The sequence below is a fragment of the Equus przewalskii genome, chromosome 9, assembly GCF_037783145.1.
Source record: "Equus przewalskii isolate Varuska chromosome 9, EquPr2, whole genome shotgun sequence".
Classification (NCBI taxonomy): domain Eukaryota; kingdom Metazoa; phylum Chordata; class Mammalia; order Perissodactyla; family Equidae; genus Equus; species Equus przewalskii.
Window position 1 is genome coordinate 57650250 of NC_091839.1, and position 14645 is coordinate 57664894.

At 45.0% G+C, this 14645-nt stretch overlaps 1 long non-coding RNA gene across 1 annotated transcript in view; it reads right to left on the reverse strand.

Annotated features, from left to right (window-relative positions):
* The window catches only part of LOC139073370 (uncharacterized), a 36439-nt gene extending 21802 nt beyond the window's left edge, over nucleotides 1-14637 (reverse strand). The window contains exons 1-2 of the long non-coding RNA XR_011522022.1: nucleotides 14540-14637; nucleotides 14303-14429 (exon numbers count right to left, since the gene is read on the reverse strand). This is a non-coding gene — a long non-coding RNA (uncharacterized lncRNA). The remainder of the gene's footprint in view (nucleotides 1-14302; nucleotides 14430-14539) is intronic.
* Nucleotides 14638-14645: the final 8 nt, after the last annotated feature.

Below are 14645 nucleotides of genomic sequence, written 5' to 3' on the forward strand. Positions count from 1 at the left end.
AACTACATGTCAAGAATTATATCCCCAGTGAAATATCTTTCAAGAATCAGTGTAAAATACAGCTATTTTCAGTCAACTTAAAATTGAGAGCCTTTAACACTGGCAGACCCTCACTAAAGAAAATTATAAAGGATGTACTTCAGAAAGAAAGAAAGAATCAGCAAAGATATAGGTAATTATATGGATAAATCTAAATAAATTTGATTGTATTAACAATGATATCTAATCTGTAGGGGGGAAGGGATTAAGTCAGAAGTGGATCTCAGAAGTAGAAAAGGATAAGCTGAAAAGATTATAAGGTCCTCATATTGTTCAGGAGTAAGAAAGATATTGATTAACTTTAAGTGAAATTAAAATACCTAGGTAATCACCAAAAGAATAGACACACAAAGAAGACAACTTCCAAACAAGAGCAGGGGGAAACTGGACTGGGGGGGGAATTCCTCAATGAATGCATAAGAATCAAAAGCAAAAAGATGGTAGTAATAAATCCAAGTATATGACTAGTTACAATAACGTAAATGTACTAAAAACTCCAGTTAAATGACAAGGATTGTCAGACTGAATTTCTTTAAAAAAACAGTTACATACTGGTTACAAGAGATTCTTAAAACATAAGGTCATAGAAAGATTGAAAGTCAAAGAATGGAAAACCAAATATTAACAGAAGAAAGCTAGTGTGGCTAAATTAACATCAGAGAAAACAGACTACAGCCAAAGCATTACTAGGAATGAAAATTGTTGCTACCTAATTCACCAAGAAGATATGCCAGTTCTACACACATGTGCACCCACAATCATATACTTCCCTTTAATATCAGAGAAAATGCAATGCAAAGTTACTGCCATCACCACAGCTATTTAATAGTGTATTCAGGGCTGGCCACATGGCCTACTGGTTAGGTTTGGTGCACTCTGCTTTGGTGGCAGAGTTCAGTTACCAGGCATGGACCTACACCACTTGTCAGTGGCCATGCTGTGGAGGCATCCCACATACAAAATAGAGGAAGACTGGTGCAGATGTTAGCTCAAGGAGAATCTTCCTCAAGCAAAAAGAGGAAGATTGGAAACAGGTGTTAGCTCAGGGAAAATCTTCCTCAGCAAAAAAAAAAAAAAAAAAAAAAATCCTAACCTTTATAAGTATGACAAAAGCAGAAAATAAATTAAAGATTTAGGACTAAAAAAGATAAAAAAACTGTCATATTTGTACATTATATTATTGGCCACATAGAAACTCAAGAAAAACTATAGATAAATCATTAGAGTTAATAAGAGTTTTTCAATCAACATACCCTTGTGTGCAGCAAAAACAATCAATAAGAAAATATAATTCTTTAAAAATGCCATTATAATAGCAAAAAAATGTAATAAATTTAGGTATAAATCTAATAAAAGTATGTACCTCATTTATACAGAAAAATTATACCTTATTGAAAAAACACTGAAGAAGACAAATAAATGGAGAAATATCAAATTGTTAGTAGGAAGCTTCAATAGCATGAAGATGTCAATTCTCCCTATATTGATTAAATCCAATTCCAATGAAAATCCCAACAATATTTTTCATGGAACTTGACAAGCTAATTCTAAAATTGGAATGGAAGAGCAAAGGGTCAAAAATAGCCAAGTCTCCCTAGAAAAAGCACAAGGAAAGGAGGATTTCCCTCCCAGATATCAAGACAGTATATAAGCTATAGTAAGTAAGACAATGGGATACTGGCAGAGGGCTAGACAAAAAGACCAAAGGATTATGATAGGGAACCTGGGAACAAATCAGTGTATATATAGAGACTTGCTTTTTATAACATAGTGGGCACTAGAGATAGAGAAAAGATTCAATCATGGTACTGGGAAAATTTATTAAACAACTGTGAGAAAACTAAATTGGAACCCGACCTCACACCATACACAAAAATCAATTCCATTTGGACTAAAGACTTAGATGTGGAAGGCAAAACTATAAAACTTTTAGAAAACAATTTAAGAGAACACTATTACAACCTCACAATAGGGAAATGTTTCTAAAACAAGACACAAAAATATCAACTCATGAAGGAAAATATTGATAAATTCTACCACACAAAATTAAAACTTTGGTTCATCAAAACACATTAGAAGGAGAGTGAAAAGACAATCACTAAACGGGAGAAAATATTTTCCATACATATAATTGAAATAAAGGATTAGTATCCAAAATGCTATTTTTAAAGCTCCTGTCGATCAAAAGAAAAACAACCCAACAGGAAAATGGCAAAAGCACAAAGACGTGTTTCATAAAAGAGAAAATTAAAATGGCCCACAGACACCTGATAAACACTCAGTCCTGTTAGTAAACAGAGAAATGCAAATTAAAACTACAAAGAGATATTTCTCCCATATGAATAATAAAAATTGTAAAACAAGTCAATAATAAGTGTTGACAGGATGGGCAGCCACAATAACTCATACCTCCTGGTGCGAGTGTAAATTAATACAACCACTGAGTGAAACAGTCTGATAGTACCTAGTGAAAATGGATCAGACAGCAATGGTATTACTGGGTTTCCATACTAGAGAAACTCTTACACATGTGTACCAGGAGGCATGCACAAAAGATGCTCATAGCAGCACTTATGATAATTACAAAAGAAAGGAGAGAGAGGGAGAGAGAGAGAAAGGGAAGGGAAGAAACCAATATCCATTCACAACAGTGAGGACCAACCAGTTGGGCATGCTCACACAGCGGAGTACTACACAACAATGAGAATGAAGAAAGACATTGTGTGAATGTGCCACAGTTAATTTAATACCAACATTAAACAGTGTTGGGAGAAAAAAACAAATCACTGAAGACTATATAATGTATGCTTCTGCTTATGTAAAGTTTGAAAAAAGCAAACTTCACACTATATCATTTAGGGATACACACATAAGTAGTAAAATCATAAAGAGAGCAAGCAAATGAGTAAAACACAATTCAGGGTGGTGGTTACCTCCAGCGTGTGCCCTGGGGAGAAGAGATGCAATCCAAGAGGGCACAGAGGAGTCTCCTTATAGATACGACTGAGATTCTATTTTTTTTTTTAACATAGCTGCTAGGATACAAGCATTTATTTTATTTCATTCTTTAGATTGTACAGATACATTCCTATAGTCTTATATTTATGATTCATATCACCATCAAATGTTAGATACGTTATTTCTAGGATCTTAGCTATCATACCGAGGCTCAGCCTATGTCTCCTGTTTTCCCTCTTCAAGGAAAAGCCATTAGAAAATGCCATTCTCTTATTGAGTCCATCCCTGGATCCAGCGTTGTTTTTTTTTTTTTTTTTGGTGAAGAAAATTGGCCCTGAGCTAACATCTGTGGCCAATCTCCCTCTTTTTTTTTCTCTCCAAAGCCCCAGTACACAATCATGTATCCTACTTGTAAATCATTCTACTTGTTCTATGCGGGATACCGCCACGCCACAGCTTGATGAGAGGTGCATAGGTCCGAACCCAGGATCCAAACCTGTGCACCCTGGGCCGCCAAAGCGGAGCGCACAAACTTAACCACTCAGCCACAGGGCAGCCCCTCAGAGCTCTTTCTTTTTGGCTCGTGACTACCACAGTCTAGTTGCAGTGCTGTATTTGCCCCTGCCCTGCCATGATCAGAAGTCAGATTTCTGTACTTTGCTGGCAGTCTAAGCCTGGGGGTACCAAAATCATCCTCCTCCCCTTCCAGCAGTGTTTGCTCAGCCAGCAAGTGTAAGAGAAATAAATGGAGTTAAATTATAATGAGATCTCCAGAAACTTCCTCTAATGATGTTCACATTGAGTGACTCCAAAATAATTCCTCCTAACAGACAGAGAGTAATTCAAGGCCTTGAAAGCTAACCAGAGCGAGTGGTGGAAAGGCCTGATGCCAGTATGTCAGCCCTTTCACGGGTAGATCATATCAAAACCACCTAGTCCTCCCTCTCTGAAGACCTTCATCTGCAAAATAAAAATGATCAGCAATTGTGCTGGGTGTTCTTAGAAGCTGTGCTCATGAGATTTCTATCAATAGGCTGTAGACCCTGTCATCAATTCTGTCTAACCTACACATTGCTGTCAAATGATGCCTTGTATTTTCTTTTTCTTCCCGATAATGCAATATCTCAGTCTTTATGCCCTCAGTCAACCTTTGCCGGCATGGACACATGGCATTATCACACTTGCCAATAAAGGTCAACTACTATATATTTTTTGGTAGACTTTAATAACTTTCATGATAAGCAAAAGGTCCTGTCATTTGTTTGATTTGAACTTGCAAAGGCATCAATAAGCTAAGAAGAAAGCATACTGAGAACTGATGGAAGAAAAATGTTGCTTCCCAAATTTATCTTTTGGGAATTCAAAATACACAATGGAGTAACAGCTGCTCTAGATTTCCATCAGAGATTAGCAGATAAGTTATTATTGAAATTCAAAGTTGTGACATCTTTAGATAAATATTTGCCCTTGATTTTCACAGGCTCTGATTCAACAGAAGTCTGGAAGGCTTCAACAGTCTGGCCCAGAGAATATCATTTTAAATCTACAGCTTTAAACTGTGGTTGAAAAGGAGCCCAGGTTGGAGTCTGCCAGCAGGTCCGTCTGCGGCTGTAGCCTCCTGATGTCAGTGTTTGGGTCTCTCTGCCTCCAGCCCTATTTCAGCCTGTCCTTGAAGACTTTCTTCACCTCTCCTCCTGAGCCTGCCACAGATTCAGGACCTGCCATCAGAGCTCCACCTTCACTGTGGCGGCCTAGAGGGTTGCCAAAATACCCTGGCCTGATGCCTTCGGAGGGTCTTCATACTAAAGCCTAGCTATTGGAGACTTCAATTCGCCAGCCTTAGAGCACAAAGTGCCTCCAGATCCAAGAGCAGAAGCACCCCCACAAAATAAAAACCTTGGGATATCAGCTGTGAGCACCTGCTCAAGCCCTCCACCCAGCAAATGGCCTCCCTTACACCAGCACGCGGTCCCTCCGCCCTGTTGACTCCCTTGGGAAGCCAGTCCTCGAAAAAGAATGTGGCCTTTGCACTAACCACAAGGACGAGGGTGTCTTGTATGCAACCACTGCCAACCCAGCTTACAACAGAGGCTTGTATCCAGTATTATTGTGAAAGGAATTTCCTGCCCCTCTCGTGTCAGTTGAAGAGCCCTCTGCATTCATTCTCCCATTTTGAAAGGAGAGAAACAAGAGGAGATGAACTCCTGGTCCCTCTGGATGTGGTTTTCAGACTAGTGACAATATTAATCTTACAGTTTCTTTTTTTTAAAAAAAAAATTACTGCTACTTGGTTCTCATAGTACGGTGCATCTACAAAGTAATTAGATATTTTTTCCCACGCATTTCATGAACAAATCCATCTTGTGACTTTATAGAGGAATGATGACGCCTTCCTTTGAGCCCACTGTCTTGGCACCTCCTCTTCCCCACCTGCTGGATGATTTAGGTGTCAACCTTCCCAACTTGTCTGTAAACCGAAGGCAAACTCACTTTTGTCTCCCTCCTATCAGGAACAAATAGTTGCTCAATAAACGTCTGATGCATGGTCACACCTCCGAGGGCTAGAATTTCAAGGGGGTGTATCTTCCCCTTCCTCCTAAATCACCTGCCTATACTTCTCCCATCCCGGTGCACCCAACCCTCACCTCGGTCCTTGCCGTCACCCCATCACCCCATCGCCTTTATCTGCGGCTACAGACCTCGGGCAGGGAACTAAGCTCCTGCCTGGAAGGTGGGTGACACCAGGCGGGTGCAGCGGAGGCGGGACGCGGCAGCCACACCCTCATCCCTCTCCACTCGCGGGCTCCCCTACACCCCTCTCCCTCCAGCCCTTCTCCCCCCACCCCCCACCAAGCAGCAAGGTTGAGGCGAGGGAGCAAGTGGAGAATCTTGGCGGCCCCCTCCCCCGCCTTATAAAAAAGAAATTGACTTTTGTTTGGAGTTTGTGAAAAGTGGGGCTCGGGGCCCAGTCAATGGGGCGCCCCGCGGCGCGGGCTGAGTGGAGCTAGCGCGAACCGCTCAGCCGCGGCCCCAATTAATCCGCCCTTTGTGCGGCCCGCGCGGCCGCCCCCGCCGCAGCAGCACCAGCGGCCCATTGTTCGGCCGCGCCGGGCCGCGGGATTTACCCTTTTCAAACAGCCGGTTTTGTCCAGGGCAGTTCGAGCGGAAGTTTCTCACTGACAATTTGCCCCAAATAGATAGATTTGTCAGAAGCGACCTTCGGGAAGGAAGCAAAAAGCCACCGGCCTGAAGGTTGGGCCGGAGAGGGGGCCTGGCCGTCCACCCTCGGCCACCCGGCCCTGCGCCCCCGCAGCCCGACGGCCCCAGCCCCGCGGGGGTCCCCGCTCTCGGCACCTGCAGGGCCAGACACTCCGCGGACCCGACCTCCGTTTACCCATCTGTGAAATGGGACAGCTGGGAGCTTGCAAGCCGTAAGTCCAGGGCTTTGGGTCAATTCGCGTGGACGCCGTTCATTTCCTTTCTCTCTCCCCCCGTCCTTTTTAAAAACTGTAAGCAAAAAAGCTGGCGAGGCCTCAGCGACCACGTGAAATAGCCTTGAAGGTGGGTCACGGTGACAAGTTCCGGATTGTGCTCGTGCTGTTTCTCTCGTGCCCTCCGGCTCCTCCTTAACAGAGATGTCAACCGTGCCGAATCACAGGTGGTGCCTTTGTAAGACCGGCTATTGTCCTCTCATAAGTCAAGATATAAAACGCTTTGTGCTGAAAGGCCCCTGGTCTGGAGATCTCAACTTGGGAGTCAGACTGTTAGATTTTTTTTTTTTTTCCCATTCACCAGAGCCGCTCTTCTCCGAAATGACCTCACTTAATAAGCAAAATCTAAATGGGGGAAAAAAAACCCAACATGCTGTTGATGAAAAGAATAGTTACTGATTTCTTCACACTTAATGGCAAGTATGAGTCTTTTAAAATACAGTCTCATACCAAACAGATCTGTGAATTTTAAGCAGAACTGAATTGTATTAATCAGTTGATGGGTTTGTTCATTTTCTGTCACTAGAGGAGAAAATACAAAGGTTGGGTCTCCACGGCATCTGTTTTTACTGTACCCAGGCAGTCTCTTTCTTTAGGCTAGAAAATTTCCTGCTAGGTGCACATGAGAGAAAAATTGAAACAAAAAAGAAATCTGTTTTTTGTTTATCCATCAGGTGAATACATCCTTCAGCATCCTACAGAGGAAACCCTAGGTGGTCTTTAACGAGATTTCAGTGGTTAACAGCTACAATTTAGAGACGATGACAATACATACACAGTGTCAATAGTATTTAAACAAACATCCCAGACAACAGAATAATGGTTATTAACTATGATGCTTTGGGCTTCTGACTAATTTCCCATGCCTCTCTGCAGCCAAACAGCTGCAGGATTCCCCCCCTTTAAAAATGTTTATGTGCATCATTTAAAAAATTGCATTTAACAGCCATATCATTCCGTATGGTCCCTCTGTGTGGAACAGAAGTGACTGATCTAGTAACAGTGATGAAGCCAGTAGCAAGAATGTTTTTCACGACAAAAGGATTCTATTCTACTAGAAATCAACTCCTTCAAAAGATTCCACATCTCTCTGAAATGTGGACAGCTCTCTGATGCTGTATGCTCTGCGGTATGGGTTAACGTGTCTAAATAAATGGAGCTCTTTAATCCTACTCATACTTGCACAAGTGTTTTCAAAAATGGATTCAATTGTGCAACTGAACTAAAGTGTACCCCTCCAGGGATTGGAAAATATTAAAGAAATCAAAAGAGAAGGTAAGGTTATTATTCCTTTCTCACTTCTAGACAAATATTAAGTTTTAAAAAATTACTTTAGTGATCAGGACATTAAAATGAATGCATTACTGGTACACTCCAAACAGGCAATCCAATCATTATTTAGCTAGTGCAACTAGAAATACATAGATTTAGGGATCCAAATATGTGCAGTTATGAATACTTAGGTAGTTATACATTATTTTAGCTAATCATAAATGCATAGACCAAAGTTGAATCACCTCCACTGCTTTTGTTGTTGTTTAGCATTTATTAAGCATCCACTTTGCACTAAAAGATGGTCAAAACATGTCAAAGAACCTCAGCCTTCAAAAAAAGCCATCTAAATATTTGTATCTTATCTATAGAGAAATACATATGTTGTATGTGGTGCGTGTATGTATTTGAAATAGCTCATTCAATGTCCTGATCTGATAGAAACAGGTTTCAAATCACTGTTTCATCTACTTCAAAATCATGTCAATTACACCTGAAATTTTAGAGCCTGGGAGAAAGCCTGCAACCTACCTCCTGAGCCGTGAACTGCTCTACCTGAAAAGCCAAATCCTCCTCCTCCCAGCAGGCAATCATCTTATGCCCTGAAGCATGAGATCTGATTACCCCTATCATCATCTTAGCTTGCATAGATACAGATGTTATTAACGGCTGTAGTTTATCCAACCCTTTTTTAAAACGCAGCTGCAGCATTTGACTTGGGGACCTCCTGTGAATCCCACTGGTTGACTCCGTCTTGCACAAAGCACGTGGGGTTTGGGGGAGGGAGAAGAGAGGGGGAGGTTTGTTTTGTTTTGGAGGGTTTTTTTTTTTTTTTTTGAATCAGACTTCCCTAAATAGACACTCGGCATCTTTGTAAGTGATGTGAATTCTGAAATTACTTACTAGAATAGGAGGACAACAGAGTACTGTGTGAACTAGACCATTTGGAACAAAGCATACTAGAATGTATGATGTTTTTCACTGCGTTGGTAGAGATCAAATATGTGATCCTGATATATTTATTCACGGAAGAAAGAATCATTAGCTTATTCTCAAATATGTTAGCCACATTTAAACTGGGCTACCCTGTTTTACATAACAATTGTTTCTACTAGTGTTGAAACAGTAATCTGGATAAAGCAGGTCCTAAACCTGCTGTGGAAGGAACAGAGGGATGTTTTTAAAATCTGAAAGTCCCAGGTTGGCAATCCACACTGATCAAATTCAGTGACTAATTGTTCAATCTAATCATTGACTTTTTCTCCGCATTTACTATTAGTGTCTCTAAGTAGTTCTTTAGCTCACACCATCCCCTCTGCGAAAAAAAAAAAGAGAGACCTCACAGGTTTTCTCTTCCTTGGGACACAGGAAATTTTAAGTGCTGGCAGAGAGGAAATGTGAAGAAAAATCTGTGATGTGGAGGAGTCTGAAGTTCCAGAAATACTATGGCTTCAAGATGCACAAAACACTTTTCTTAATTCTGATAACTTCACTAGCAAGTGAGTGAAATTGCCTTAATTGGAGCTTCTAGAAGCCCTTCTGGGAAATGGGAGGTAGCTCAAAGCAGTGGAATTCGTATTTCAAAGAGCATTAGACTCAGCACCAAGGGATCTTGGTCCTGGGAACGGACTCTGTCTCTAGATGAGTGACCTAGGACAAGCTTTGTCTCTAAGGGTCTCAGATTCCTTATCTGGAAATGATGGAATTAGAGGCTACTGAGCCCTGAGCTCCCTTCTGACCCGTGTGCTCTGTGCTTCTGGGCCAAATGGAAGCCAAGTCGGACCATGTAATTCACAGGAAATTAAAGCATTGAAGAAGACTTGGTAGCTAATCTCTCCCTGGCTATAGTCTGCTTTCTTGTTTCTTTAGCCATCCTTTTGTTTTAAAACGCCAAAAATGGCCTGCATCGCTTCCCGAGGTTTGGAGATCTAGATGACCTGTCCCTGCTCTCTACCCTCCCGGTTGCTGGGGCAGAGCAAAGGCGAGCCCCTCCCACCTCAAGCCTCAGCTTTGATTGTGAGTACCATCAGGCAGGGCCACTCATACGGTCCACATTTATAAAGCACCGCTCTGTGCCAGAGTGCTGAGGCTGGCGACCCAAAGATGCATCCGAGCGTCTCTGCCCTCAAGGAGCTCCCTGTCTAGTTGGAGAGCTGGTATCCCTTATGTCACCTCTGAACTTTTTATTCTTCCTATTAAGGAAATAAGAAGCAGGCAGCCTTGTTTCTGTTGACCTATCTTCCTGGGAGAAGAGACTACATTATTTTCTTGCTCCTCTCTTCCTGGTAACATATCTAGTTGTTTCTGTTTAAAATACATTTCAGGGAGTCATCTTACAGGGAAGGAGCCCAGGTCCCAAAGTAAAGCAATTTGACATGAGAAACATGAAAAATTCTTCCTGGAACAAGGCAGGATATAAATAAATAAAATAGTTTATGTAGGAAATAAAGTAAGAGATGGGGGAAAGGTGTTTCTATTTGATTATTTTGGGGGCTAGAAGAAAATCAAAGTGCCATGAGACCCTAGAAGCCTCTAATCCTCAGCCAGCCCCCAGATCTGAACTTCTGCTGATGTGGCCCGAGGGAGGGTGTGAATAAATGCAGAGACACGATTTGTCATTTGTTAAGGAAAAAAAAAAAGGAACTCTCCCACACAGCATTGTCATATTGCGGTTGCTCTTAACAGTGTTCATCTTCCCACTGGTGAGGAGTAACAACAACTCTTAGCCGACACAGTCCTGGAAAGTGTCAAGGAAAAACTGTGCAACTCAGTATCCATGGGTTCTAGAGCAGCTGGGTCTCTTTTCTGGATTGTTCTTGATGTTTCTTTTCTGAGTAGAGTTAGATAGGAGCCAAACAGTTTGTTGAAAGGTCCACAGCAGAATCAGGAGCAAGCCTGAAGAGACTGTTTCTTTCATCCCATCACTTCCCAAGCCCTCGCTCAGCCCCTGCTCCATGACCCACCTTCTCTCTCTCTCACCATCCGCTGGAGAAGCAACAACCAACCAGAGGTTGAATTATGACTTGGAAGTAAGTGAAAATCAACTTTCTCCTTCTGGTAAACAAGCAAACAAATAAAAAACTTGCATCAGTGTCTTTTGGAAACTGAACGTCAAACCTGAGGCGAGCTCAACTGGTAGGTTTTCCCGGCCGTTCTCTGGGTCTCCGTATTTCGTCAGTGAAGTGAAGGGCCTTTTAAAGGAGTGAATCTCCAGAAGTAGAACGGCCTCGGAGAGGGGGCTGATCGCTGGTCAGGGAAGGGGGGGGGGCGGTCTGTTCCACACCAACTTTTTCAGCTCTGCTTGCTGATGAGAAAGCTTTTCCTTTCTCCTTTGCTGTTTTAATTTAGAAGAAAAGTGGGGACAGTTAATGGAGAAAATGGCATCATTTTTCGAGAAGCTAGTAAATAGAGAGCTAAGGGTCAGACTCAGATAATCGCATGCTGAGGAGGCATCCCGGCCTCTCCTACAATGAGTTCACAGGGGTCGGCTTACCTTCTTAAATGGATGGGAACGGTGTTCGCAGGAGAGTGAGTTATGATACAGGACAGTTTTCAGAGGCACTAAAGTCCCCTAACACAAGGCCAGCTTTCCAGGGCATTCCCTGACAGCCTACCCCACTCCACACTGATTAGGGTCCCTTGTATTTTTTCTTTTCCAGACTGCCCTGGGTTTTAGTCCAATCTGAAGCACTTATCACCTTTTATGTGTCTGCTCTCCCTGCGGACTCCTTGAGAAAGGGCTCATGTCATTAATCTCTGGCACATAGTGGGTGATCAGCATTTGAATGGGGTGGATTAATGGATGGACAGAGAGACCTCTAGATTCCATGGTCCTTCTTGTGGTCTTTTTCCTGGACCAAAATGTAGACATCCTGTGCTAAAAGATGCCTTCTCTGTGTTTTTGGCTTTGGTTTTGGTTGAGAGCTGGGTACTCACAAAAGACTAAAGAGAAAGTTGGGGGCTATGTTTGGACCTGGTCAGAGGGCTTCAGAACCTCTGGGGTGTGGCTCTGCCCGGTTCCAAGCCAAGACTATGAACTCAGCCTTGAATTTAAGATCTTGTCTCTGTTAAAAGGTATTTCTGAGATAGATGGCATTTGCCCCTTATCAGTCATTTCCCTTGGTGGACTCACAGGAAAAATCTTTGAAAGTTGAGGTTGAACAGGGCATAGTTGTTTTACATATAATGACCTGGAGCCCAGAGAGATCTAGTCACTTGCCCAAGGTTACACAGCTAGTTGGGATGGAGCCTGAATCCCCACCTTCTGGCTTCCATGATTAGCCTTGCTGTGCCTCCAGTGGCCCCTTGGGAAATCTTCAGGTGACTCTCCTCCTTCATTTATTCTACCAACATTTATGCAGCACCTACTATGAATCAGGCAGCATGCTGGAGCCTGTGGATAGGAAGATGAAAAGTAAGAGTCCCTGCCCTGTAGAAGCTTTCTTCTCTGACCTTCGGCCATCAAGAGCCCTAAATTTCTACACCTTAGATGCGCGTTCCCTCTGGCCTACAACTGTTTCTGGCGAGCAGAAGGCACGGGTGCTCGGCTCCAGGCTCCTCCTGGAGCTGGTGGGCGCCGGGCCCCAGCCCCTCCTGCCTACCCTGGATCTTGTTGCTGCCGTTGCCACCGAACCAATCATGCCAGAAAGTCATCACGATGATTTCAGAACTGCATTGTGATTTATGCAAAGCGCGCAGATAATTACAGCCGGGCGCCCAGAACGCAGGACGAACATGCTGCGGATGTGTGTGAGCGTGTTGTGCCTTTTGCCAGGGTTGGATGCTGTGTGTGTGTGTGTGTGTGTGTGTGTGTGTGTGTGTGTGTGTTTCTATTCAGCGGACTTCTTGACACCTGCTTGATTAGGGACTGGTGACAGGAGAAAGAAGGAACATTCCCATTTTGATTTTGAGACAATTCAGGGAGCCTTGGGAGTATTTTCCAAAAATTCTGGTGCCTACAAATGAGCCAGCAGGGCGAGGATGTCGGGGAGTTGGGGCAGAGGTGGTTTGGGCCCCTCCAGAACTATCATCCTCCTACCTCCAAGCCCTGGAACCCGCGAATCGGCTTGTGGGTCTTCTCACTACAGATTCCTAAACTTTTCCTCGGGAGGCAGGCCCAGGTCTAGTCTTCGCCACCTGCCCTCATCTTCGCCCGAGATAAATTACTTGGATTCTTGAAGTTCTTTGTCCTTAACCAAGCGCCCCTCTCTGCGTCCACATGATGGTAGGGGTGATGGTGGTGGTCGTTGTGGTTGTGGTGGTGGTGGCTGCCACAAATGGATTTCTGGCGGGAGCCAGAACCCCAAGCCCCAAAACCGAGCCTGGCGCAGTAACTGTGCTTCCCAAACTCTGCCTGGAAGTCACTTTCCTTTCTGGGTGCGGAGTTCGAGTTTGCACTACGTCGCGGGCAGGGCTGGTGGCGCACGGGTCTGCTCAACTTGTCTGTAAAAAATGTTGATTTCTTGTCCTGTCGCCTAAAAAAACCCCTCAAGTTTATGGTTTCTTCCCACAATTCCCCAATCTCGTCCCAATTCGAAAAACGGAGGAGGGGTAACTTGGGAGATAGTTGTCCCACTTCTTGCCTTTTCCGGGCGTCCCCAGCCCGCAGCCCTGGTCGCTGCGCGGCACCAGAGAGACCGCGGGCTCTGCTGTGTGGGGCGGGCGCGGCCCCGGGCTCCAGGCGGAGCCGAGGCTGCCGGGGAAAGTTACAGTCACGTGCCTCGGCCGCCGACAGTGGCGCACAGCCCGCGCCCCTGAGACGCCGGGCCGACGAGATGCTGCACCCTCCGAGGGCTCGGGGAACGCAAGCAGTTACTTGCACACACTTTCTCTGATCGAAAGCCCGAGTTGACACCCAGTCTGGGGAAAGTGGGACCAGGGGTGGGCGGGCAGAATTGTGCAGTGCCCGCCTGGGTTCTCCTTCCCGCAAACGCGCCGCGGAGGGCGGGGGAGCAGGAGGTGTGACCTCTGACCTCTGGCCGAGCCCATGCCCCGAGGAGAGGCTGGCAAGCTCTTGTTCGACAAGTTCAAGCTGCTGGGAGAGCTTAAATAAGAATTAATCTCTTAGAGATCGGGGATCACCGCTCCCTCGGCGTGCGCTCTCTCAGCGCGACGCAGCAACCAGGGCGCGAAAGAGCAGTGGAGTCGCGGGAAGGCGGTGGAGGCCGGGGAGCGAGGTGCTGAGGCGGGGTGGGCTCTCCAGAATCCCTTGGCCTGGAGAAGGGAGGTCAGCGAAGCCCACTGGGAACGAGCTGCGAGTGGCAGGAGGCGGCGGGTGGCGGGGGTTGGGGGGTGGGGTGGGAAGCTCTGCCCTGCAGCCGCTCCAGCGCAGATAATGGAGGCGGCAGGAGCTTCGCTGTGCTCCGGTCGGGCTTTGCTTTGGGAAGCAAGCAGCACCCTCCCCGCGGCTGGTGCCCAAGAGGACCGCGTGAAGGCCGCAGGAACTCGGAGCCTCCGCAGACCCCATCCCAGACCCCAAGTCTGCACACAGCGTCCTCAACTCTAACTTTCCGTAGATAGTTGCAAAATGAATAATTACTCACCTCGGACCAGATCCAAGTTTTACTCAACAGAAGGGGCACGGAACGAACTCATACGGTCATAGCCGGCGCGCACAATCACACACAATCACACAGCCACCCAGTTTCTTCCACGAACCTGTCTGGCACTCTGGAGAGAAGGGGAAAAGCGTTTTGAGAAAGCTCCATCTCCCCTCCCCTTCCCCTCTTGCCATGAAATAGAGTAATTCATTTTTATTGCAAGAGCAGTACCGTGCTCACCATCGCGCACGCACAGAGCCACACTCCCATATTCACTCTGCAACTCGTCAGCTCCGAGAGCGCCTGCATTTTCTTTGGGAGCCGCTTGGAGGTTCATTAATATCAT